We start from the raw sequence: 26,323 nt of genomic DNA, 5'->3' as shown, positions 1-26,323 counted from the left end.
CTTATCTTAGGGAGAGGCTACAAGGCATATGTTTAGCCACTCATTATCTGAAGCCTCTGCTTAGGGATGTGATGGGACCCAAAAAAAGAAAAACAAAATCTAAACATTTTTCCAGGTCATCCAGCAAGGACATTTTTTCTGGGTTTATAAAAAACTGATCCCATTTCAAAAATATTTATTGCATTGCAATCCAGTCAAAGCACATTTTGATCTTGTCGATGGAGACAACTGGATCTTAAGGAGGATACTTTCAGAGTGCCTAAGGCTCATCTTGACCAAGGTAGTTAGGCACCTTCAACTATAGATTAGGTACCTCATGGAATTTAAAAAATTCCTTGGCAGGATATGCAGCCAACTCCCATGAAAGTCAAAGCATCTTACCTGCTTCAGCACTTTTGTCTGTTCACTAGACACATAGCTGCATCTTTTGGTGCCCAAATCCTTTTGTAAATCTGTCCCTTAGGCACTTTTGAATATTCCACCCTAAATCAAAATGCAATGGCTTCCCTCATTACATCTTTACGGGCTGAATTTTCTCAGTCATGATCAAACCCATATGATTCCCAGTGAAAAATCTGCTCCACTGTGGTATGTGCTAGAATGTATGTGATCTGCATATAAGAGCACTAGGTCTAGTAAAAGCAAATGCATATTGCCCCTGAGTATACCTGCTACAGCCAGGCTGACTAGCAAACACACAACGAACCATGGAATGTATGCGATAGGGCAGGCAGGCGACACCTGTGATGCAACCAAATGTCTCCAGAAGGGGTGCTGCTGGAACATGGTGCTGAAATCTAGTGGTCCCCAAATATTTTAACCTCACGCTTCCCTTACCTCTGTCCATGCCCCTCTCTCCAAAGCTGGATGCAGGACGGGCAAATAGCTCCCAGGCAAGGCAGGCACAGACATGGGTAAGTGGGTGAGGCTGGAATTAGGAACAGAGCCTCTGAGTGTGGGACTGGGAGGTGGTGACAGGAGCAGAGCATCTGGCCTGGAGACCAGTAGCAGACTGTATTCCAGGTCTGGAGCCAGTGGTAGCCAGAACCCTCAGTGTGGAACCAGCAGCCGGCACCCCTGGCACAGGATTGGGGACAGAGTCCTGGACAAATGGCTGGCAGCACCCATGACTCTGGGACTGTGGCTGATAGCAGCCAAGACACCAGGTACAGGCCCTGCAGTTAGGACCCCAGGCACTGGCGGAGGGTGCTGTAGCATCACCCGCACCTCTAGTTCCTGGGTCTATGCAAAGAAGATAATCCCAAGGTGCAGCACCAAACAAATGAGCTCAGTGGTCATTTCTTGTGCTGCTGTCTTAGCTCTGGGGTTTTCTTGTGGTACTGCATGGGATCTGCTGCATGTAAGACTTGCATTGTGAACAAGAAGAATAGATGCTGGGCCCAAGGGAAAAATCTCTGACCCTGAAGTGGCACAGAATTTGGGCCTTTCTCTTATTTCCATGGATCTGCATGGCTGTGAGCAGAAATCATAGAATTATAGAATCCTAGGGCTGGAAGGGACCTCAGGAGGTCATCAGATCCAATCCCCTGCTTCAAGCAGGATCAACCCCAACTAAGTCATCCCGGCCAGGACCTTATCAAGCTGGGACTTAAAAACCTCCAGAGATGGAGAATCCACCACCTAGGAATATCCATAAGCCTTCTGCTGCTCATGTTTTCCATGTCCATTCCCCACTTCCCAAATGGCACAGTAAAAAAAAAAAAAAAAAGGAGAAGAAAAGCCAACACCCCCTAGAAGTGGTTGTTCTGGGTACCAGCTCTCTGCCACAGCCACTAAAACTGCCCCTGGGTGTCAACTTCTGGCCACGAAGATCCTCTTGCAGGATGAGGCCTGGAGATGGCAAAGATAACAGTTTTCACATAACTTACTTCTCTCTAATCAGCACAAGGCTTAAGACCCAGATCTTCAAAGGGATTTAGGCACCTAACTTCTGTTGAGGTTCTGGGCCTACATCTTAAAAGACACAATATTTTTCATTGCAGAAATAAAGTGGTGTTTCTCATATGCTGCAGTCTGGTATAACAGATGAAATGGATCAGTTTCAGAAAGACCTTCCACTGGCTAGACATCTCCCTTCTCATTCTTCTCTGAACTCTGATCAATACGGAGCCATCAGACCCATCATTCCAAATTCTCATTATTCTTCCCGGAACAATAAACTTTTGATTAACTGGCCCTGATCCCATACCAAAAGTCCAGAATTGACCTCACCTACTATTGGGGAAGTCAGGTCCAAATGTGAATATCAACTTTGCAGTGAGCTTCTCTCCTTCTGGTTCAGAACAGCTGCAAACTTTGGTGAAGCTTGGGTCCACATCTAGATGTCAATTGCACCTCTCTTGTCTGTCTCTGAAACCAACATTGTTATAATTTCTTTCGGCAGTGGGACAAGAATGGCCTACCAACAAAGAAGGCAAATAATGGAGAGATTCAAGTTTAAAGAAGATGGGATAAGGCAAAGAACACTTACAAGCTAGATTGAGAGAAAGGGGGAAAAGGATGATCTGTAGACTGAAATCTTGACCTAAATGGGGCCAGAATTTCATTCTCAGCATGGGATGCTTGAAATGAAATGAAGTGAAATGTTTTGCTAGCAGAGAGAAGGATAAAGGAATAGCATGTCATGTAAGATAACATCTTTGTTTGGGGTGAGTGAACTGGTTCAGGTCAAGTAAGAATTAACATGAATTTTCATCTGAAATTTTAGCCCAACCTGAACCAGATCTCTTCAGAGATAGGAAGAAGCCCGAATAGTTTCCAAGCAGGAGTGCTAGAGCAGTACTGTGAACTTTTGAGATTTAATCCAAGCCTCTGAATCACCTTCCCTTCACTAACTCCATCACAGTCAGGACAGAAGGGAATCAAAGTCACAACTATGGGTCCAAAGAAGTGGGGGTGGGGATTAAATAAGCATAATGTGCAGGTGTGTGTGAATGTATTGCCTGACCTAATGTTGGGGAAATAGGAGTGTTTAATGCTTTTGAAATTTAGTCATGGACATAGGGAGGGAGGAATTCCTACATGACCCAATAATATCACCCCTTGTAATTTTTACCTCCCCTACCTCCACACTTATCTCTGAGCTGAGTCACTCCAGATAAGTAATCAAGGGGAGGGGTAGTGAAACAGAGTTAATTCATAGGCCCTTGTCAATGAAAACTTAAATATTTGCATTTCATAGCAGGTCATGAGTTATGGTCGGTCTCTGTGCACGCTGTTTGTGCCACCTGTCAGCTACTGGGCACCTTCTGAAAGAAAATGCTAGTTTTGCCAGCAAAAAAATTGAAATTATTCCCCCACTCCAAGGCAACCTGTCAGAGGGACTGCCCCAGAGCAGGGACTCCTAGAATGCCTATGCTTCCAGTTCCTTGTCCTAAGAAGCCACAGCTCAGGTCCATGGAGCTGATTCAAAATCCATTGAGAGCAGAAGGAAGACTTTTTGTCTGGCCTGTTGTGGTTGTTTCAAAGCCTATAGGAAACAGGTTGCTCTTCCTGACATAGCTCCTATGGGACCAGTTTCCACAGAACAGGAATGGGTGCCAGAACTGGCAATAATATGATAGCTTTGTTGGTGTCCTCATCAGAGAGGCTACACAATGCATCAGAAAGGAGACAAAATGGCCTTCCAGCCCTGGAGATACTGGACCACAGTCAGTCAATGTCGCTGTGCAGTTTACACCACTCGCTCCAAAACAGGATTGAGGAAGAGTGATTACAAAGAAGATTTCCCTGTCAGTGATCATGTTGCACTTGTCCTTTGGGCTGATTCATTCCCCCGGTGATATCAGTGCAGACTAAAGGGCCTCAACGCTTTGTACCAGCACAAGTGGTACAAAGGAATAAAGTGGCCTCCTGCAGTTTGGAAGACTGTTCATTTATCTAGCAAAGTCTGCAGTACGTCTGCAGTCACTCAGTCTATCCAGTGTCAACTCTCCTTACCTACATTATCACACTATCATGCAGGGAGGCCTCACACATTTGACCCGCTAGATTTTCTTTCTGCTAGAGCCATCTCTTTTAATGGCGGAGTCCATGGGATGTGTTACAATGCTTAGAATTACTTACTTGGTTGCCAGCAGAATTGAAGGTCATTCTTCAAGATATGTAGAAGCAAATATTTGATATAGATGACTTTCTACAGCAAAAAGGGAGAGATAGGTGCCAAAGTCTTTTCTCCATATTACCCTTCTGGCTGACATGCCTGCAAGGAAAATTCAGTTCACGAGAATGGTCATTGAAGAGGAAAGAGCTGAGAATGTTTGTGTTTCCTCATGTGAATATACCTACAAACATATTTTCACATGCGTAGTGGCATCAGGATGTTCACATGGCCATCTTGGACGTTCTAGGTGAGTTTGGAAGTCATTGAAAAACAAAACTATGTGTTTTCGGTGGCTGGTCACACTGGAGTAGATTATGGAGTAGTTACACTATTGACTACATGCACTTCAGTGAAACAGCTTATGTAAGTGTTCACCAGTACAAGTAAGCATTCCTCAAACATGCCTGTAGCAGATCTAAGGAATAATGAATAGCAACTATTTGAAGAATCAGTTGCCAAGTAATTTACAAACCGGAAAATGGTTGCCTGTAAACTATAAACCTATGAATAACGAAGGGTCCTGTGGCACCTTATAGACTAACAGAAAAGTTTAGAGCATGAGCTTTCGTGAGTTAACTCACTTCTTCAGATGCTTCTTCAGAAGCATTCTTCAGAAGCTCATGCTCTAAACTTTTCTGTTAGTCTATAAGGTGCCACAGGACCCTTCGTTGCTCTACAGATCCAGACTAACACGGCTACCCCTCTGATACTAAACCTATGAATGTGTTTGGGCTTACATTGCAGCAGGGAAGGTTTAGATTGGACACAAGGAAAAAATCCCTGTCAGGGTGGTTGATTATTGGAATAAATTGCCGAGGTTGGTTGTAGGATCTCCATCACTGGAGGTATTTAAGAGCAGGTTGGATAAATATCTAACAGGGATAATATAGGTGCTTGGTCCTGCCAAGATGGGCAAGGGACTGGACTTGATGACCTCTTGAGATCCATTCCAGTTCTAGTGTTCTGTGGTTCTCTTATAACTATTGAATGATTTTGAACAGCAAAGTCCATTCCTAATAATCTGAAAAGAGCTAAATTTATCAAGTAAATGTTTTGCTGCAGATGGATTAGCCAGCTGCCCTTGTGACATATGTTCGAGAAGCATCCAGACGTGTTCTTCCCTCTCTGAGCCAAAAGTATTTGTCAGAACCTTTTGTGGTTCACCCTTCACTACAGTTCATGCTACTTACAAGTGAGGATCACACCAGTCTGGTTTCCATTTCCTGGAGATTAAATTCCTGTGTTTGACATCATTTTAGCGTAGTCAGAACTTCCCAACAAAGCAACTCCTCCACTATCTGTGAGTGTCAGGAGCAACCTCCTGTGTATCAATACACAGGGCAATGCTTCATGCTTCCTGAAGTGCAGAGAGCACAAGTTCAGCTCTTTTCTAACCCCCTGCAAACTTAATTAGCATTAATCCAAGCTGAGACACACTGACTTTCTCCCCTTGCACTCCCTGATGTGCTGCACCGCAAGAAGAATGAGGAATGAGGATGTTTCTGAGAAAAAAAGTTGGCAAGAGGAATCAGGTAGATGATGTGTCTGGAAAACAAATGAATAACAGCCATTGAGGGAGCCAATCTGGAGAGGTTCTTTCAGGGAGAGAGTTTTTTCTAGTGCAGTATCCTGGTAGAAAAATCCAACATAGGGATTGGTGCATGCACGTTTTCAGGAAAGGGACAGGGCAATGGATCAGGAAAGTCTGATGGAAACTAAATTTTTCCGCTTCGGTCTTGTCCTGGAATTCTTGTTGCTAATAACCCTATTATCTTCAGTCGCTGTGCTTGTGAGAGAGTGAGACACGGTTATGCCTAAGGGGATTCCACACCTAAACATTAAAAATTCTGCACCAAAGGGAGGTGGGAGCATGGGTCACTGACTGCATATAGGTGGAAGAGCTCCTTGTGAGAGAAGAGGAAGTTCTATCCTGTCCTGTCCCCAGCTGAGCCCAGTCCATGGTAGGATCTCTCCACACCCCCAAGACACATGCTTAGCAATGAGGGTGCACCTGACCTTTCCACATTTCAAGAGCTTGGCCTGGCCTAGAAATACCCTAGTGCCCTGCGCCTCCAGGTCAGGTGCACCAGTGTGGGGCAGCAGGCTCAGGCTGGAAGGATTCGGTTGTGAAGGGGCTGATTGTGGTGGCATCTGAGTGTGGGGTGAGAGAGTTCTGAGTGGGGCAACCTGAGTGTGGGTAGCTCAGTGTGGGGTCTAGGTGCGCAGGAGACCTGAGTGCATGGGGGTTCCTTGGGAGGGTACCAGGTGCAGGCACAGTGGGACTCTGCAGGTGAAGGGGTCTAGGTACAGGTTGCTGTGGCTCAAAAGAGAGGGTCTGGGTGCTAGGGATGTGGAGCTTAGGGGTGGGAGTATGCATGCATTTGGATGAGGCTCAGTGGGGTGGGGATCCAGGTTCAGGAAGCCCAACAGGGTGATCCACGTGAAGGGAGAATATGGCTCAGTGGGAGGTGTTAGTGGAGGAAGCCTCTGGGTGCAGGCAGTGAGGCTTGGCAGGGTGGGGGGGCCTGAGTTTGGGAAGCATTTTAGGAAGGGGTCTGGGTGTAGGGGTGGGGGTTCAGATGCAGGTGAGTGGAGCTCAGTGTGGGAGGTCTAGGTGCAGGGTTTCCCAATTTGGGAGGTGGGGCTTTGGGAGGTGGTCTCTTCGGGGTGCAGGTTCAGGAGTGTAGGGCTCAGTAGGTGGGTCTGGGCTTGGGAGGGATCTACATTGGGGCAGGCATTTGGATGTGGGGCGGCAGGGCCAACAGCCACTGAGGCCGCAGGGGCAAAGTGGAAGCGGGTTCTGGCCGTGCGCCGCTGACGGGGCAGGACCAAGGGATGAAGGGTTGGGGTCAAGAGCAGTCACCCTTAGTGCCACTGGGACCATGGTTCTAGGCCATCTACAGCCACACAGAGTAGCACAACAATGCTACCAGCACTTCAAAGGGGTCTGGAGCTCCAGGTGTTGGCTGGAGCTCTGAGACGCCTTGAAAAGCTAGGCTCTGGGACAGCTGCCCCCTTTACCATCCCCTGCTCCCATCGGCAGGACTGTGAGAGGGGCTTGGTATGGGGGTTGTGGGTGTGGTGGGTGACATTTGGGAGGTGGTATGGGCATGTGTTGGTCCAGAAGCACAGGCGTGGGGAAGACAGCCTAGTAGATCCCCATTCAGTGACCCCCTCTATCCATGGCTGAGAAGTAATAGGGGACAGAAATAAGCAGGGAGGGCAAGGAGCTCCTGGAGAATTCTTCTGGGGGTAGATCTGACCTGGACCTGGCTGCAGCCCCAGCCACTACTTGCAGAAGAAGAGGAAGTGTACCCTCCTGAGGTCCCTTCCAGCTCTGTGATTCTGTGATTCAGCCAAGCCAGGACTCGCATTTGAGCGCAGTGCATGGTAGGAGCCACCTTCCACGATGTCCCTTCCCCTACCCTCATGGTGTTGTACCTCCCTGCCAGCTGCTCCAGGCGCTGAAACAATGCACCCATGCTGCTGGACGGGGCAGGTAACCACTATAGCAATTTCCCTTTGCTTCCTCACAAAAAGTCATTGCTCTATGGGGAACCAAAAAATCTGCAGGGGACTTGAATTGTGTGCAGTGGGGAGGAATTCCCCCCAAGAGGAAGACACCCTCGGCCATATGACGGACACTGAAAGGAGATCTTCAGCTGCTATACACTATCATAGCTTCGTTTACCCCCATTTCTGTGCACTCCGCAATGGCCTAGCTTTGCTCCCATTGGGAGCAAAAGTAAGACTGTCATTGACTTCAGTGGGAAGTTAGGTTAGTGCTGGACCTACATGTAATTATCATACAATCATAGAAGATTAGGGTTTGAGGAGACTTCAGGAGGTCATCTAGTCCAACCCCCTGCTCAAAGCAGCACCTATCCCAATTAAACCATCTCAGCCAGGACTTTGTCAAGCTGTGTCTTAAAACCCCCTAGGGATGGAGATTCTACCACCTCCCTAGGTAACACAGTCCAGTGATTCACCACCCTCCTGGTGAAATTGTTTTTCCTAATATGCAACCTAGATCTTTCCCTCTGCAAAGTGAGACCATTGTACCAACCGCTTTACACTAGCAGGTGCATCCTGATCTCTTGGGCTATAGTCTACAATGATAACTGTAATCCCCTGCCTGTACCAAAGCAAAGATAAAATATTAGGATGTCCTGCCATTGGTGTATGCACTGGAAAGGAATGCCATTGCTTAACTGTTTCACTAAATGAAGGTTCCTCATTTTTGCACATATTTGCAATCCCTGGACTACATTTTTTCACTCTGTGTTTGCACACCATACATCATTAGTTTCTATATTAGTAGGTAACTCTTGGCACCTCTAGGGCACTTTGTTCTAAAACCTGAAAGGTCTTTACATGTATTCATTAAGGAAGCCTCACGCTACAGGGTAAGCAAACAAGGAGCTGTATTCCCACTTTGCAGATGGAAAATCTGTGGCTTTTTGGTCAGAGATTTTCAGTCACTTAAGGAGACTTTAAAAACTTGAGTGTTATTGTCCTGGCTATTGCATATGGATCGGCCTTGCCCTCTGCTGCATGGAATTCCAGACTTGCTCAAGTGGGCGTGTAATTGTCACCCTCTAGAGCCCACTGAGGAATCTAGCTGTGGTTCATTGAAAAAATATTGTTTTCTGGAGCAGGAAATCCTGAGTTCTGTCCCCATTGGCACCTATGAAGTTTATGCAACCACAAAATTATTATGCCTTTCATATAACCACACCATTGCTCAGTAGCAGAAGCAGAGGTCAGGCCCAAGAATTCTGCATTCAGTGACTTGATTTAACAACCAGATTACCTTCCTCCTCGGCATCAGTCCCACTTTATATTTCACAATCTACGAAAAAAATAAAACCAATCACAAAAATACCTTCGTGCAGACAACGAATCTCCATTTCACTGAGAACAAGTGATCTGAATCTGGAGTCCGTTGTCTTCAAAATGCACTTTCACAGGGTTGGACCCCACTGAATTTGAGGGGAGTTTAGTACATTGAAACTAATGAAACTTTGACCAGTAACCAAATCAGGCTGAAAGGTTCAGGGTATACTGCTTTGCATGGAACCCCACAATAACGACATGTTTACATTCTGAGGTATTCCTGACAGACAGCTTGGAAGTCATGCACTAGCGTATCTGTGGAACTCCAAATGGTTTCCTGAGGTGCTTGGTGTGAAATGTTTCCCAAATAAACAATATCACCTTCCACTGATGAAAAATAATACTTCTGTATATCCAGAATTGTAATCACAGGGGAATAAGTTGAGCTGTCACGTACCCTGTAACACAGTGCTGGTTTCGGTGGACAATGAGCTATATTTAACCCGAGCATATGTGTGAGTCCCAGCATAGGTCTGAACAAGGGCAGGTCTACACTAGAAAAGAAATTCAACCTAAGACATGGGACGCCAGTTAGGATAGTTGCATAGCTGGAGTCGACCTAGCTTAGGTCGAATTTCTGCTGTGGTTCCACTGCAGGAAGTCCACTGGAGAAACTCTCCCGTTGACTTGCCTTACTACTGCTACCTCTCTCTTGCATTACAGGAGTGTGTGGTTAGAGTATAGGGCCCAGGATGCTGATTTAATTCTGTCTAATATGAACTGGGATCCCAGTTCATTGCAGCAATTTGCTTTAAGAAAACCCCATGAAATACAGACATCTGACTAGAAATCAGAGAGAACATTTCACAAGAAAAGCCCATCCCTACTGAACATTGTTCTCGGTGTTACATAAACAGACTAGCAGATGCAACACGGCACTGTTGGAGAAGAAATCTAAGCTAAAAGGCTTCCAAACTGTCCTATAATTGTACTGCTGTACAATAACTCAGCCACGTGATTGCGAGCAAATAGCCACCTGCCAGCCATACTTTCAGTGCTCGCTCATGATGTTCATTAGACTTGTTGGGAGTGACATGCAGCTTTCCAGCAGCTAAACAATGCAAGGCATGAGATGCCAAGATACCTGCTAAGATAACTGGATAAAGCATTTTGAGCCAAACAAACATATGCTGACAAGATATATGCACCACAAGGAGGATGCTTCCGAAATGACATAATAGGCTCCAGGGAATGACACCACAAGTGGTTTTCATTTGCCCAATGTTTCATTTCTTGTGGGATGGGGTTTTCCCCACAGGAAGAAAGCTGTACTTCCTTGCATATCTGAGCAGAAATAGTGAAATCTTGTTTCATTCAAAAACAGATCAAGATCCTTGTCTCTCGCTTACGTGAAACATCTTCAGCAAATACTCTACCGATCTCTTCCATTGATTATATTTTTCCTCAGCAAATGCAATCTTCAGAATACACAGCGGTCCTCTGGCTGGTGTGGTGAACCTAGACTGGCATCAGTGAACACATCAGGCATTCTCTTGAATACAGGCAGTTTTGTACTGCTGTGCTAGCCAGGGCAGCCTCACCTGAACCAGCCATGGCAGCCTCACCAAACGCAAAATGTTATCTCATGACACAGCCACCGCAGAGGTTCCAAACATCTTCTTCCCTCTGCGGTTTGCAGCTGAAGAAGGGAAGTAGGATGGGACTCCAGGGAGCTGGTCGGCCTGTCCAGGGATCAGGGGATTGGCTTATAGCCACCCTTGCATGACTCCATTCACCAGCTCTAAGCTGTGCTTGGTGCCCCTTGGCCAGAGGTATGTGGATGTAAAGCTGGTGGGAGTGAGAGGTGTATCAGTGCCAGTGACACTGCAGCCAGGGAAAAGCCGATTTTACTTGCAAATGAGTGAAGCAGGGCCCTGTGATTTTGCTGAAATAGGGCATGATGCTGGCACCACGCACCTGCATGAGCCAACAGCAACTGCTTACAGTAATCGCGCCAATCCTGAAACCTTTTTAGAAAGGGACATGCTGCTTAATCAGGGTATGTTGGCTCCTCCGTACCCCAGTCGTGTTTCGAAAATACCACTGCTGAACTGCTCCTGGTGCAAAGCCAAAGAGCACATGCAAGGGGCTCATCTGGGTAGGTGCTGAGTCGCTCTGGCAAGATGCTGAGCGCTCAACTCCCGCCAAGCCGCCGAAGCCAATGGTAGTTGAGAGAGCTCCCGAAAGGCACAGTAGGACCTTATAGTGTCATGCCCTCCACCAAAGCACCACGCCAGGGTGCTGTCCTGTACGAATCCTAGTTAAAATGAAGCTTTGCCATTAACATCTGTTACCTGAGCTTGTTTAGTTGTGCATGTTGTAAGCCAGTGTGAAGGGCCAGGCTCTGACTGACAGCCTGGAAGTAATCAAGGTGGATTGCCCTGGGACTGGGTCATTTAAGCCACATCTACATGTGCCGGCTACTTCAAAGTAGCAGCGCCAACTTCGAAATAGCGGCCATCACGGCTACACGTGGCGGGCGCTATTTTGAAGTTGACATCGACATAAGGCGGCGAGACGTGGAAGTCGCGAACCTCATGAGGGAATGGGAATAGCGCCCTACTTCGACATTGAACGTCGAAGTAGGGCATGTGTAGTCGTTGCGTGTCCTGCAACATCGAAATAGCGGGGTCCGCCATGGCGGCCATCAGCTGAGGGGTTGAGAGACGCTCTCTCCAGCCCCTGAGCTCGATGGTGGCTGCGTGCAGCAGCCCCTTAAAGGTCCCCGCCCCCTGCCTTCCTGTGCAGGAAGCTGAGAGAGCATGCAGGCGGCAGCCCAGCCATGCAGCCAGCCTGCATGCACCTCTGCAGCCACAGACACCCCCCCCACTGGGATGGCCGCCCGCCAGCCCCCCAAGCGCCCCCAGGGCACCCCCCACAAAGGGAGCCAGGGCTCCCAGCCCAGCAGCCAGCCTGGCAAAAGGCAGCGGGGCCCCTCCTGGACGGAGGCCGAGCTTCGGGACCTGCTGGGGCTCTGGAGTGAGGAGGAGGTGCTCCAGGTAATGGGGAGCGAGAGGCGGAACGCGGATGCATTCGTTAAGCTGGCCGAGGGCCTGGCCACCGGGGGTCACCCTGCCCGCACTCCTGACCACGTCAGGAGTAAGGTGAAGGAACTGCGGCAGGGTTACGCCCAGGCCCGGGATGTGGCCGGCCGATCTGGGGCCGCCCCTGTCACTTGCCCCTTTTACAGGGAGCTCAGGTCCATCCTGGGCCCCCGGCACACCTCCTCCCCTCCGGCCACTCTTGATACCTCAGCCGACGAGCCCCAGCAGGCCCCAGAGGTGGAGTCCGCCCCAGAGGTAAGCCCCGCACCCCAGGGGCCCCCCCAGGAGCCCACCGCTGGGGCACCGGAGGAGGAGGGGGGATCCTCCTCCAGCGATGGGGGGGCTCCGGATCGACATCCCATCACGGAGCTCCAGCAGGGCGTCTGCCCACCGGGTGTCCCCCGACTGTGGGAGCGGACCATCAGGTATGTACCCCCCGGTGCACACCCCCGGGGTTGAGGGGCGGGGGTAACAGACATGACCAGGGCCCTCCAGATGACCATGGCCCCAAGGACAGCAGTGGCATGTCCCTCAGAGGAGTGCATCAGCCCCTGCCCCCCCAGCACGACAGTGCCATGCCCCATCCCTGGGGATGGGGGAAGCGGAACCTAGGGTCCCCCGTGGGGGAGGGGGTGGGACACTCAGCAGCAGCAGCAGCATCTCCTGGGGACGGGGATGGGGAACCAGCAGCAGAGGGGTGGTGGGACAAGGGCCACAACTCGGGGCCCACACTAACGGCTGTCTCCATTCTTCTTCCCCCCCGTGTTCCGCAGCTGCACCATCGGAGGGACCGGAGAGTGCCGGCGAGGTGTCACTGGTCCCAGAGAGCCCACCGGGGCCATCAGTCCAAGCCAGCCCCTCAGCGGAGCACCGACCGGCCCCACGGCAGGGACGACGGTGGAGCCAGCACTCCCAGACGGCGACAGACCCCCAGCTGCTGGCGATCCTCCGTCGGCAGCTGGAGGTCTCTGACCAGTGCCTGCGGGTGGAGGAGCAGTGCCTCAAACTGCAGGAGCAGGCGCTGGCCTGGCGCCAGGAGGCATGGGGGGCCTTTATGTGCACATTCGAGCGTATCGTGGACCACCTGGCCCCCCATGCCGTGCCAGCCGCCACTCTGCCCACCCTGCCTGCTCCACCCGCCGCTCCACCCGCCGTCACACCGCCATCCGCCACCAAGGGCCCTTCCACCGAGGGGGACCTGGGGCCTGCTGACATCCGCCGGCCATATCTCCCAGTCCACCTGGCCCCCAGCCAGCCCCAGCCAGGGCTGAGGCCGAGGCGCGGGTCACGGCCGCCCACCCCCAGCGCTGGACATTAGGGGGTGTGGGGCCCAGGACGTGGCCCCCCCTCCCCCTTTGTATATATCCCCTTCACTTGTCTTTTGTAAATAGTTTGTATTAGACCCCTGTTTTGATGATACCTGCCCCCCCATGTAAATAGTTCTCCCCTTCCTTGTCTTCCCCTTTTTTTTCCTGTCATCTTATAATACCTATATATATAATATTTATTTTGGCTGTAAATAGTATGATAATAATAAGAGTTCAACGTATTCTGGTTTGACGAACAACATGTCTGTTTTTATTTACAAGAAAAGTCGGGGGGTGTGCTTTTGGGTGCTCTGTGGTATGGGCGTAGGGGCAGGGAGTGTTGTGGAGGATGGGGGGGTGCAGTGGGGAGCCTGCCAGCATTCACCCCGCGGCCTCATCGAACTGGGCCTGCAGGGCCTCCCGGACCCGGGTACCTTCGGGGTCCAGCTGGCGACTGGGGGCAGCGGGTGGCTGCACATCGGCCCTGCCAGCCTCCACAGCCCAGCCCTGAAAGAAGGCCTCCCCCTTGCTCTCAACGAGGTTGTGGAGGGTGCTGCACGCGCCCACAATCTGGGGGATGTTGGTGGGGCCCGCATCAAGGCGGGTGAGGAGACACCTCCAGTGCCCTTTGAGGTGGCCAAATGTGCGCTCCACCACCTGGCGCGCGTGGTTCAGGTGCTGGTTGAAGCCCTCCTGGCTGGCAGACAGATGGCCCATGTATGGGTGCATGAGCCAGGGCTGGAGGGGGTATGCCGCGTCTGCGATGAAGCAGAGGGGCATGGTGGTATCCCCCACAGGGATCTCCCACTGGGGGATGTAGGTCCCTGCCTCCAGCTGGTGGCACAGGCCCGAATTCCGGAATACCCGGGCGTCGTGGGTGCTGCCAGGCCAGCCCACATATGTGTCCAGGAAGTGGCCCCGGCTGTCCACCAAGGCCTGGAGGACCACTGAGTGGTAGCCCTTCCTGTTTAAGTAGCATCCTCCACTGTGCTCCAGGGCATGGGTGGGGATGTGGGTCCCATCTAGAGCCCTGAAGCAACTGGGGAAGCCCAGGGTGGCAAACCCCGCGATGGCGGCATCCGAATCCCCAAGCCGCATGAGCCTGTGGAGGAGCAGGGCGTTGATGGCGTGGACAACCTGCAGGGGAAGCACATGGGAGACCACCAATGAGGGATGTTCAGGGTGTGTGTGGCCCTCCCCTGCCAGGGCTCCCCTCCCCTCCCCTCCCAGGGCTGCCTCCCCCTCCCCCCGTGGGTCCTCTTACCTCCATGAGGAGAGCCCCGATGGTGGCCTTGCCAACACCAAACTGCTGGCCCACGGATCGGTAGCTGTCGGGAGTGGCCAGCTTCCAGACAGCGATGCCGACCCGTTTCTCCACACTGAGGGCACGTCGCATGGCGGTGTCCTGGTGCCTCAGTGCGGGGGTGAGCCACTGGCACAGCTCCAGAAATGTCTGTTGGCTCATCTGAAAGTTCTGGAGCCAGCGGTCGTCGTCCCACTCTCTGAGCACCAGCCACTCCCACCAGTCGGTGCTCATGAGGTAGCTCCACAGCCGGCGGCGTGTGTGGCATGGGGAGGGTGGGGGGCTGCAGGGTTTGGGGTTGCTTCCTCCTCCCCTGTGGGCAGCTCCTCCTCTGTGGCAAGGAGGTGCTCAGCTGCCTCCTGCATGGCATGGAGCAGGGCGAGCACTGCTCCTGCAGGGGTGGCTGGGTGGACCTCTGGCAGCTGCTGTTGCTGCTGGCGCTGGGGGTCCATCATGACTTCCGTTACCAATAGCTCTGTCCGTGACCTAAAATGCTCACCAGGCACTCCAGTTGTGTATTCAGCTCTGTTCTGATAGACTTTCTAGTTTAGTTTTTAGTTCTTATTATAAAGGAAACTAACATGGGTATTTTTTTTCTCCAGGACTTGGCAGAAATGGACAGGCTTTCTCTTCCAGGAATTTTAATGCAGAATGGATTTTTCCATTCAGAAAGATGTTTGTATATCACTGAGTGTGCTGTGCAGTTTAGCAAGCTTGTTCTAACAAGGCAATGGAGCCTGTGCAGTGTATAGTATTTAAAATCAGTGAACTTTAGGTTTGATAAGATAGCCTTGGATGCTACAACAAATGACGTTTAGATCGGCGGTTACCAATCTATGGAACATGCACTAGTGTGGTACCTAAGCTGCAGTTCCATCTATTCACTTCCCAAGGATTTTTTAAGATAGCAATAGGTGAACGAATGAAGTTCAGCAGCCTCTGACTGAGACAACGTGCTTCCAGGCAGCACACTATGGTTCCGTGTTTCAAGAATGCGTTCTGAAGTGGAGTTGCCCACAGATGGTTGAAAATGTCATCTTCTTATATTAGTCCAGATTTTTGACAACTGGCTTGTTCTTTTCTGAGTCTCTTGAGTTCAGTGATAAAATGTAGATGGGCTTCAGCAACATTTCTGGAGTGATTCACTTAATCCCCATTTTAACTCAGGAGATAGGATGTGTCACTTGTAAGTCTTTTTCCCTTATGAGGTGGAAAAGTGGATTTAGCATAACTCAGATGTCAGGATCTTCTGACAGATATCAGATTCTTCCCTGATGCCTACTACATAATCAGAGTGTTCCCTGTCTCACATTGTCCATAGTTGAAAGCTACTCACCTTTCAGCCCGTGAATTTAAAAACATGGATTCAGCAAAGCGCTTAACACAGAAATTGCAACAGTAAGTCACATCTGTGATTGATCTCGTGCAGTGATCCCAGGAGACAAATTAGCTATCAGCATTACCCAAAAGAGCCACAAGAATGTGAATTAAACAGTGTGACGGGAAATACTTAGTAATATGTTCTTTTAACTACAATTAACTACAATTGGTTAATAACATAATACTGACTGACTTATAACCTACACTGCTTAATAATTAAATCAGACATCATAAGCAACCACCTAGGAGCGATCTTGCAACACTTCCTGCACTGAATGAGGTCCAAGCTGCCATCAAAGTGACGAAGAACAACAAAGCAACTGGATTACATGGAATCCCTGCCAAAATCTTCAAAGGAGATAGGCTGGAGCTCCACAAACAACTCCACCTGCTGACTCACAAGATCTGGAATAGGGAGCAGATGCCAGCGTAGTTCAGAAGCACACCAGTCATCAGTATCTCCAAGAAGAGCAACAAGTCAGATTGTGGAAACCAACATGGCATCTCCATCCTGACAACAGCAGAGAAAAATCTTAGCTCAAATTTTTGCAAACCAGCTCCTGCCACTCTCAGAAGAAATTCTCCCAGAATCCCAGTTTGACTTCCAGCCATTCCGAGGGACAGCAGACATGATCTTCACCATCTGGCAACTGCAAGAAAAATGTTGTGAACAAAACCAAGCCATGTACATGAGTTTCATCAACCTGACCAAAGCATTCAAATCAAATCAATTGTCGCACCCTGTGGACCATCCTTTCAAAGATCAGTTGCCCCAAAAACTTCATCAGCATGTTGGGACAGCTTCATGACAACATGACTGCCACAGCATTATGCAACAACAGATCCCAAAGCAACACCTTTGAGATCAAAACAGGAATCAAACAAGACTGCATCATTGCCCCATGACTGTTCTACATCTTCATTACCATGACCCTTCACCTCATTGATGACAAGCTTCCAGATGGCATGAACATTGTCTATAGAATGAACAGAAAGCTCTTCAGTCTAAGGAGACTGAAGGCTAAAAGCAAGACCTCTACAACCTCAATGATGGAGCTCCAGTACGCAGATGACAACATGGCCTTTTCTCCCATAGTCCTTCAGAGCATCTTATGTGCCTTTGCCAAAGCATACAAGAATCTTGCCATCACACTGAACATCAAAAAGACCAAGGTGCTCCACCAACCCTCACTGATGGGACAGTCTCATGTACCTTCTACTGAAGCCAGCGGAGAACTGCTGGAAAATGTGGAGGGGTTCCCACAGCTTGAAAGTCATACTTCTGCTAAAGTTGACATTCATGTGGAAATCCAGCATCATCTGAGCTGTGCAACTCTGCTTTTGCCTGCCTGAGACAAAGGGTCTTCGAGAACTGGGACATCTATGCCAAGACAAAGCTCTTTGTATACTGCGCAGTGGTTGTTCCAATACCTCTGTACACATGTGAAACCAGGAGAATCAACATACAAGCATCATTTGAATACACTTGAACAATATCATCAATGCTGCCTCAGGAGAATCCTAAATATCTCTTGGGAGGATAGGTGCATGAACACTAGCATCCTGGAAGAATCGAACATGACCAGCATTGAAGCCATTATCGTTCATCAAAAACTTTGTTGGATGGTGGATGTCTGATCAGCACCTCCCTAAACAGATTCTGTTTTCTGAATTGGAAGAAGGACAGAGGAGCACTGGGGGCCAGAGGAAGCTAAATAAGGACATTGCTGCAGGCACACATGAAAAACTGCAGCATCGATGTCAACACTTGGGAGAACCTTGCCCAGGACCCTCCCTAGTGGAGAGCAGTAATCCATGAGAAAGAGGCACAATTTGATAGGTCCCACCATAGTGCAGATGAGGAGAGGCAAAGAAGAAGGAAAGAGCAGAAAAAGCTGCCCCACACCCTCCAACAGCTACCAACACCTGCTCCTTCTGTGACAAGACCTGAGGCTCCAGCATCAGGCTGATCAGCCCTCAATGGACTCACAAATAGGAGGCTGACTTGAAGACGTCCTACTTGTTATGAGCTGTGTCTACACGTGCACGCTACTTCGAAGTAGCAGCACCAACTTCGAAATAGCGCCCGTCGCAGCTACACGCATCGGGCGCTATTTCGAAGTTAACTTCGACGTTAGGCGGCGAGACGTCGAAGTCACTAACCTCATGAGGGGATCGGAATAGCGCCCTACTTCGACGTTCAACGTCGAAGTAGGGACCGTGTAGACGATCCGCGTCCCGCAACGTTGAAATTGCTGGGTCCTCCATGGGGGCCATCAGCTGGGGGGTTGAGAGATGCTCTCTCTCCAGCCCCTGCGGGGCTCTATGGTCACCGTGGGCAGCAGCCCTTAGCCCAGGGCTTCTGGCTGCTTCTGCGGCAGCTGGGGATCTATGCTGCAGGCACAGGGTCTGCAACCAGTTGTCAGCTCTGTGGATCTTGTGTTGTTTAGTGCAACTGTGTCTGGGAGGGGCCCTTTAAGGGAGCGGCTTGCTGTTGAGTCCGCCCTGTGACCCTGTCTGCAGCTGTGCCTGGCACCCTTATTTCGATGTGTGCTACTTTGGCGTGTAGACGTACCCTCGCAGCGCCTATTTTGATGTGGTGCCACGCAACGTCGAAGTTGAACATCGACGTTGCCAGCCCTGGAGGACGTGTAGACGTTATTCATCGAAATAAGCTATTTCGATGTTGGCTTCACGTGTAGACGTAGCCATGGAGTGACAGCCATGAAGAGTTAAATCATACAGTATTTGATGGCATATGCTGCAAAGAGCTGAATGAGGCACATGAAAGGGCCACTTGCACTTGCAGCTTGTGAGCCTCCATCTGAGTATCACTGAGCTAGTGTCTTGTCTCCAGTGTTGGAAAGACCCAAAAATATCAGGCTGAATCTGGCCACTGTAGAAAGATGTGGCATTATCTGCCCTCGACCTGAACGTGAAATCAATGGGATTACGCATGTGCTTCAACTTAGTTGTGTGCTTCAGCACCTTGCCAAGTTAGGGCCCAAATCTGGAGTTTCTTTTTCAGATGGGAAGGTAAATCTCTGCTTATGCAAATGTTTCTCTCTCTCAGATGTACCCAGCGGAGTATTAAACTAAACAGCCCACAAAGAGGGAACTAGGGCAACAGAACTAGAGATGATCCTTGGTCCTATAACATACATGATCTGTAGTGATGGGCTTTCTCTGCTCAGTAAGCAGTAGCAGAAAGGGCAGATAGCTGAATCCAAAACCTGCCTTATGTACCACTGATTTCCAATGGTGGATTGATACTGGCCATCCATGCATACTTGGAGAACAGTTCACAGTGCAAGGAAGTCAGGGGAGCTATACTGGTATAAAATTGGAGTGAAAGATAGGAGAATCTTAATATTTTTAGATTACATTTAGCAATTAGAGAGAGAAGGGGATTAGCTGAATACTTGCCCTGTCCACAATTCTCTAAGATTCAAGATTCGTACTCATTAAAACAAAATAATGGCACTTTGGTCACCATTTCTAATTCCTTGGCGAGGTCATGACATTAGAGATGGAACAGAACCAAACTCTCAACTCAAAACTTTGGCCCTGAACCTAGGGAACCTCATTTTGGCAGACTGGACCATTCTGAGAGTGAGTTCTCTGACTTTAAAAAACATAATGAACTATGTGCTATTAATAGTATTATCCAGCATCAGAAAAATTCTGCTGTCTATGACTAATATGACATCATTGTCCCTAACACTGAAAGTTAGAGCTATGAGAGCATATAGGGAGAGGAAGTAGTGATCTCATAACCCAATAAGAAATTTGCAAATTTTAATTTATTAAAGCAATACATGTGAGCGTTAAAAACTCACATTAAAAAGGAAAAAGAGTTGCATGTTTTCTATAGCTGCTACTCTTTTTCAAGCCATGAGCCAGAGCAAACTGCATGGAATAATGTTTGATAGAAATTTTAATAAAATATAAAACCAGAATCTTGAAACAACAGTTCTCCAGCCCTCTGTGTTCATAAAGAACTCTGAGTGCAGTACATTTCCACTCTCATGTAAACTTTCGATATGTCAACATTTTGTTTTTCTATCAGATAAGACAAAATGCCCTGTGATGCCAGCATTGTTCCTGGAATGAAGTATTCTCAGAAAATCAGAAATGATGAAATATTTGTCAGCTCAACTTTGAACCGTGTCTCCCTGCTTTGGTGCATTGCCTCGTCGGAGTTGCAATTCGGGTCTGTCCATCGGCTAACAGTCTGATACTGCCAAGCTCCTCTATGGACTGGCGGTCCCTGGCCAGATTATATCTCCCATGAGTCATATGCAGTCATGTGACTCCCATTAGCCATTACATCACTCAGGGAACCTTCACTGCCTCTTAGAGGTAGTTTAGTCAGGAAGTCCAGCCCACAGAAGAGAAAGGGAGCGTCAGACCTTTGAAAACACATGACAGGAAGCAACAGGACACTACAACGGGTTGCCCTTTAGTGTTGAACTGACTCAAAACAAAACATTTCCGGTCAGTTCAACAAACATTTCAGTTCAGGTGGAATTGGAGAAAAAATTCATTTCAGTTTTCCCCACAGAAAATCAAAACAAGTCGGCACAGTTCCAGCAAAAATTCTCACTGTTGAGGAAACTTGCATTTCCTGTCCACATGACGCAGGTAGAAAACTGCTGCAAGCCGTGACAATCAAAGCCTTGTTCCTGTACTGCATGGGGTTAGGATTCGGAGAGCCTGAAATGGGGTCCTGCAACTTGTTTGCATACACTTCTCTGAGTTTGTTTGTTTTTTTCCCTAGAGAATGTAGGGGATGACAGCAAGACCTGGGAAAAGCAGTACCACCATGCATGTGGCTCCAACACCTCCATTCCATTTCCCACAGAGATGATATCCTGAAACCGTGGTATCACTAATGCACACAATAAAGAACTCTACTTAGGGGCTAGATCTCTGTGTGACCCCAGAGGCACTGAGACCACTCACAGGGGAGGTTAGAGTCTGTTCTACAGCCTTAGCTGAGAGGCAGCTGGTTTTTAGCTCTGCTGTAGAGGCACACAGCTTTAGCCCCTGAGGTTGCAGGTTCATTCCCTCCTTCCAACAACCCAGATGTATCCACCTTATATTTGTTTGCACCAAATGTTGTAAAAAGGCCTTAGGCTGAGGCGTAGGATTTCCAGGTGACCAGTTTTCCACAAACATCTGCTCAAAACAGGACCCTCCCCAGCCTGATGAAAAAGAGTAATTGAGTGAGGGTGTGGGGTGGAATGAGCACGGTGGGACCTCAGAGAATGGGAGGGGTAAGGGTGTTCAGGTTTGTTCAGTCAGGCCGTTTCTACACATGACACTTTCAAAGAAAGTGGCATGCTAATAAAAGGCCCGAAATATGCTAATGAGGAAGAAGGGGCCTCCAGAAGAAGGACTTCCTTCCGGAAGACCCCCCCGGGGGCTGCTCTTCTAAACGGCATTTTGGAGTCCGGTAGAACGTCTTCCAGACTCCAGATCATGTGACCTTATGCTAATGAGGCGCGGGGAATTTGCATCCACTCTTCATTGGCATATTTCGGGCCGTTTATTAAATGGCCTCAGAGAGATGGCAACGCCGTATTTCAGTAACAACTTCCAGAGCCACATAAAGGAGTCTTATGTGAAAATTCAGGCCGAGGAGCACAGAAGTCCTAAAACATCACTAAATATCATGTAGGCCTTGTTTTCATTTGCACCACAACTACAGGTGGGTGAAATGTTAAGAGGGGAACTTTTTTCAGAAAAAAAAAATCAAATTGAATATTTCACAATTTCATAACAAAAAAGCAGTCCAGTAGCACTTTAAAGACTGCTTTTTTGTTTTGATAGTATATAGACTAGCGCGGCTGTCTCTCTGTTACTTTTCACAATTTCATGTTGGTTTTGCTGAATTGTTCATTTGGGCAGGGGGGAGAGGAAGGTGGTTTCCAACCAGCTCAGAATGTTTTCACATTCTTCTGCCCATCTACTCTGCCTGATGCTGTATTAACACTGCTGTCAGCTAATTTCTAATTGCAGCATCTTTATAGTGAACACTGAGCAGAAGGGAAAATTGGGAAAATCCCCATGGCTCTGTGGCATGTGGGCAGAAGATGAAGGACATCTGTAAGTGAGCAAAGAATTCTTGACTTGACAAACACTCCCAAGCTGGAATTTATGAGCATCCCAATATAATAAAATGATATTAGCTAGCATTTGGCTGTACTCTGTGTGCAGCAATGGAATGATGGCACAGAAATGAAGCTGCCACATCATACATTCCTGGCCTTTACCACAGCTTCCCTATTGAGGAAATGAAATCTTTCATCTTGTCGGTTTGTCTGTAAAATAAAGAAGCTGAGACAAAAAAATCATTAGACTTGAAAAGACCAGGGAGGATAAGGCAGCTTTGCAAGTCAGGAGTTTCCTTCATCAAACTCAAAGGAATTGATGCTTATAGCAAACTGGCAAGCTGTATTTTAAAAGGTTCTCTGTGTATCTTAGGGAACATAAATACTACAGTAAAATATGGGAAAATGGGTCCTGGATTTTGGCTGTGTTGAAGCCTAAAGTGTGTGTCCTCAGGACAATGTGTAAAAATATCATCTTGCTGATCAGACCTGCTTCCATGTGTAAATTCACAGCAATTGCACTGACATGCCAAGTGGAATTTTCCTCTTTGTGTCTCTGAGTCATATTTTCTCACAAGCAAAACCATGACAAAAATCCTGGCCCCACTGAATCAGAAGGGGTTTCACCATTATCTATAACAGGGCTGGGATTCCTTGCGGGAGAACCAAGCCCAGAAGAATCAATATTTCCTATATCCTATGTGCTATCAGGAGAATGTTGTCATAGGCTTCCACTTTCTATAGGCCTGGCCAAAGATTTTGCAGGGCTTAAGGCAGCACGATGATGGTGGGGCTCAAGGTGGTGTGCTGACATGGAGGCCTGGCCACTGACTGGGGCCCAAGGTGGCACCCTGATAACGAAGCTCAGCTCACGGGCAATGGATGCTATAGTCAATTGGGGTGTGGGGCCCATGGCAACCTATTTGCTCACCTTGCCCTAAGGCTGGGCCTGACCTTCTCTCACCTTGAGTCCATGATTCCTCAGTCCTTGCTTTACCAAATCATTGCACAGACCCAAAGGCGAAAAGTTAAGGTCCAGTCATGGTCTTTGTATGCAAAATTCATGCATGCTCCAGGAAGCTCAATGAGTTTCAATTTTCAGAATTTCCTACAGATCATCACAGTTTGGGAAAGGTGGCCCCTCCAAACCTGGAAGTGTGTCAAGCACTTTGTGGAAATCCCATGAGGTGTCTGCATTTGTGTGTCAGTGTGGATTTTTCTCACTGTCCTTACAGAAAACAATTCACTGCCTCAGAAAATCCAAACTTATCCTTGTTTCCTTCCTTGTCTCTAAGAATAGTCCTGAAAAAATGGCTTGGTTAGTAAGGGTGAAAGAAAGATGGTAAAAATCTGCAAGTGGTGTTACCTACTACATAAGTGGCGAAACTAACATGAATGAACAAAGATAAACACGGGGTGCATCTACACTGACATTCCTCTTTTGAAAGAGATATGCAAATGAGGCGAATCAAAAATGCAAATTAGGTACAGTTTACATATTTGACAACTCATTTGCATATTCTAATTTCAAAAGAGGAAAGCCAGTGTAGGCGCTGTTCTTTCAAAAGCAAACCCCATCTTCGAAAGAATCCTTCTTCCCATTAAATAAAGGGAAGAAGGATTCTTTCAAAGATGGGTTTACTTTTGAAAGAGCAGTGTCTGCACTGGCTTTCTTCTTTCCAAAGACACGCTTTTGAAATTAGAACATGCAAATAAGGTGCCAGATATGCAAATTCATAACTCATTTGCATTTTTGATTCACCTCATTTGCATGCCTCTTTCGAAAGAGGAATGCGTGTGAAGACGCACCCTGAGAGAAACCAGACTAATAGGGAAAAACAGTCCAATGGTCAATAAATTGAATAGCAGGTTCCCTTGTAATCAAATGGCAGCCCAGTTCATTTTAAAAAATTATTTATAAAATCAGAAAATAAATGTGCAAGACCTTCATGTAGGGCCAAAGCCTATTAAAATTGACAGGAAGATTCCCGTTGACTGACGTGAGTCTTATGGTTTGACAGGATGGTTTATAAATATTCATGTATTACAGCTAGATTAATTTTCCCTGTGCTGTTAGACTCAGTTTTTTGTTTCCATTTCTGGATTAATACAGTACCAGATTTGGGGGGAAAACCAGGATTCTAGAATTTGTTAAATCAATTTCAAGATATTTTCACTCTTATGCTACTGCTACTTAAAGTTGCTGAATTAGCTTTTCATTATTGTAGCTGTATCTAATTTTTAGGGGTTTTTTTTGCTTGAAAGGTTTCCTAATTATGTTTCCACTTCTAAATGAAAGCCATGGAAAATGGTTGTATTTACGGCCATTTTCCCTAGAGATATAATTCTACCTCAGATTCCCAGTAGTTTATTTTCTAGCATTGTCATTCTTGGGGGCCGTTCTCCAGGGATATTCAAAGTGGATGTGCCACAGCTCTAAATGTGTAAATCACACACTGGCCTACTCAGTTTTAGTAAGATGGTTACTGGTATGAAAGTAATGAAACAAATATCAACCAAGTCAAATATACATCTCTCACGACTCAGCTGGTCCCAACCCACCAGACACTAATTGTGAGAGTGGTTAGGTTTATGACCCTCTTTAGGGTATAAAATTCTGTAATTGTTCCACTATTCATTTATTCTCTTGCTGAAGAATGTTCCAAAATATTAAGTTTAAAGCCCATAGGTTTTGTAACAGCCGTGGAAGGAATTATGACTGAGGATTTCAAAGCTACCAAAGGGATTTGGAGTGCCATTCATTTTAATGGGAATAGGTCATCCAAGTCTCTGAAAGGGCTTCCCAGTATTTCAACCTATGAAGTTTCCTCTCTACCAGCTCCAATTTTCTAGGAATTTGAATATTTTGAGCTCTTGAAACAAGGGGAAAGGCAACAAAATGGGGAAATGCTGGATTCTGATGACTGAGTACACCTTTGAGCAATCGTTAATAGATTCCAAGGTGAAAGAGGACGATTGTGATCACCTAGTTTGACCACTCTTGCAAAACAGAGGCCAGAGAACTTCTCCGGGCATGAGCTGCACTTCCAAACCATCTCCTTGTAGAAGTGAGTGTACATGGTATTTGTTTGCTATCGGCTGGCCAGATGTTGGATGAAGAGATTATTTGGTGACCTTTTTGAAGATTGTTCAGAATACTGAAAATATTTTGCCAGGTTTGGAAATCAACAGAAAAGAGCCATAAAATGTTGGCTAATGGGCAAAGCTCAGTTTGAATGTACGTGCATGATCTATCTCTCTGGCCATGGCCCCACTTCTTTCAGAGGGGGCATGCTAATGAGCCACTTCAGCAGATGCTAACAAGGCGCTGCCATGAATATGCAGTGCCTCATTAGCATAATGGCGGCCACGCACGCTTTGAAAGTGCCGGTTTCGAAGCACTCATACCGACCATGGGGGGGATTTTTGAAAAGACCCCCTGATTTTGAAAGCCCCTTCTTTCCATTTGGTTTTAGGCCTGGGGATTGCAGTGGCTGAGAGGCTGGATATGAGTCAACAGTGTGCCCTTGTAGTCAAGAAGGCTAATGGCATATTAGGGTGCATTAGGAGAAACATTTTCTGCAGATCTAGAGAAGTTATTATTCCCCTCTACTCAGCTCTGGTAAGGCCTCATCTAGAGCATAGAAAGCAAGTGGACGTATTGGAGAGGGCTCAGTGGAGGGCAACAAAAATGATTAGGGGTCTGGAGCAAGTGACCTGCGAGAAGAGGTTGAGAGATGTGGGCTCATTTAGTTTGCAGAAGAGAAGACTGAGGGGCAATTTGATCGCAGCCTTCAACTTCCTGAAAGGGGGCTTTAAAGTGGTTGGAGAGAGACTGTTCTGAATGGTGACAGATGGCAGAACAAGGAGCAATGGTCTGAAGTTACAGAGGGAGAGGTGTAGGTTGAATATGAAGAAAAACTATTTTCCCAGGAGGGTGGTGAAGGACTGGAATACGTTACCAAGAGAGGTAGTGGAATTTTAAGTCCCAGCTTGACGTAGTCATAGTCATAGCTGGGATGATGTAGATGGGGTTGATCCTGCTTTAGGCAGGGTGCTGGACTAGATAACCTCCTGAGGTCCCTTCCAGCTCTAAAATAATTCTATGATTCTATGCTTTTGAGCAAGTCTGTAATTTCTACAAACTTTGTCAG

General features: G+C 47.7%; 1 protein-coding gene across 2 annotated transcripts in view; it reads left to right on the top strand.

Annotated features, from left to right (window-relative positions):
- The window catches only part of TRABD2B (TraB domain containing 2B), a 424,669-nt gene that overhangs the window by 366,556 nt on the left and 31,790 nt on the right, over positions 1-26,323 (top strand). The gene's annotated exons all lie outside the window — the stretch shown is intronic.

Source organism: Carettochelys insculpta, chromosome 9, assembly GCF_033958435.1.
Source record: "Carettochelys insculpta isolate YL-2023 chromosome 9, ASM3395843v1, whole genome shotgun sequence".
Classification (NCBI taxonomy): Eukaryota; Metazoa; Chordata; order Testudines; family Carettochelyidae; genus Carettochelys; species Carettochelys insculpta.
The sequence above is the reverse complement of the archived record's forward strand: the minus strand, read 5'-3'. Positions and strand labels throughout refer to the sequence as shown.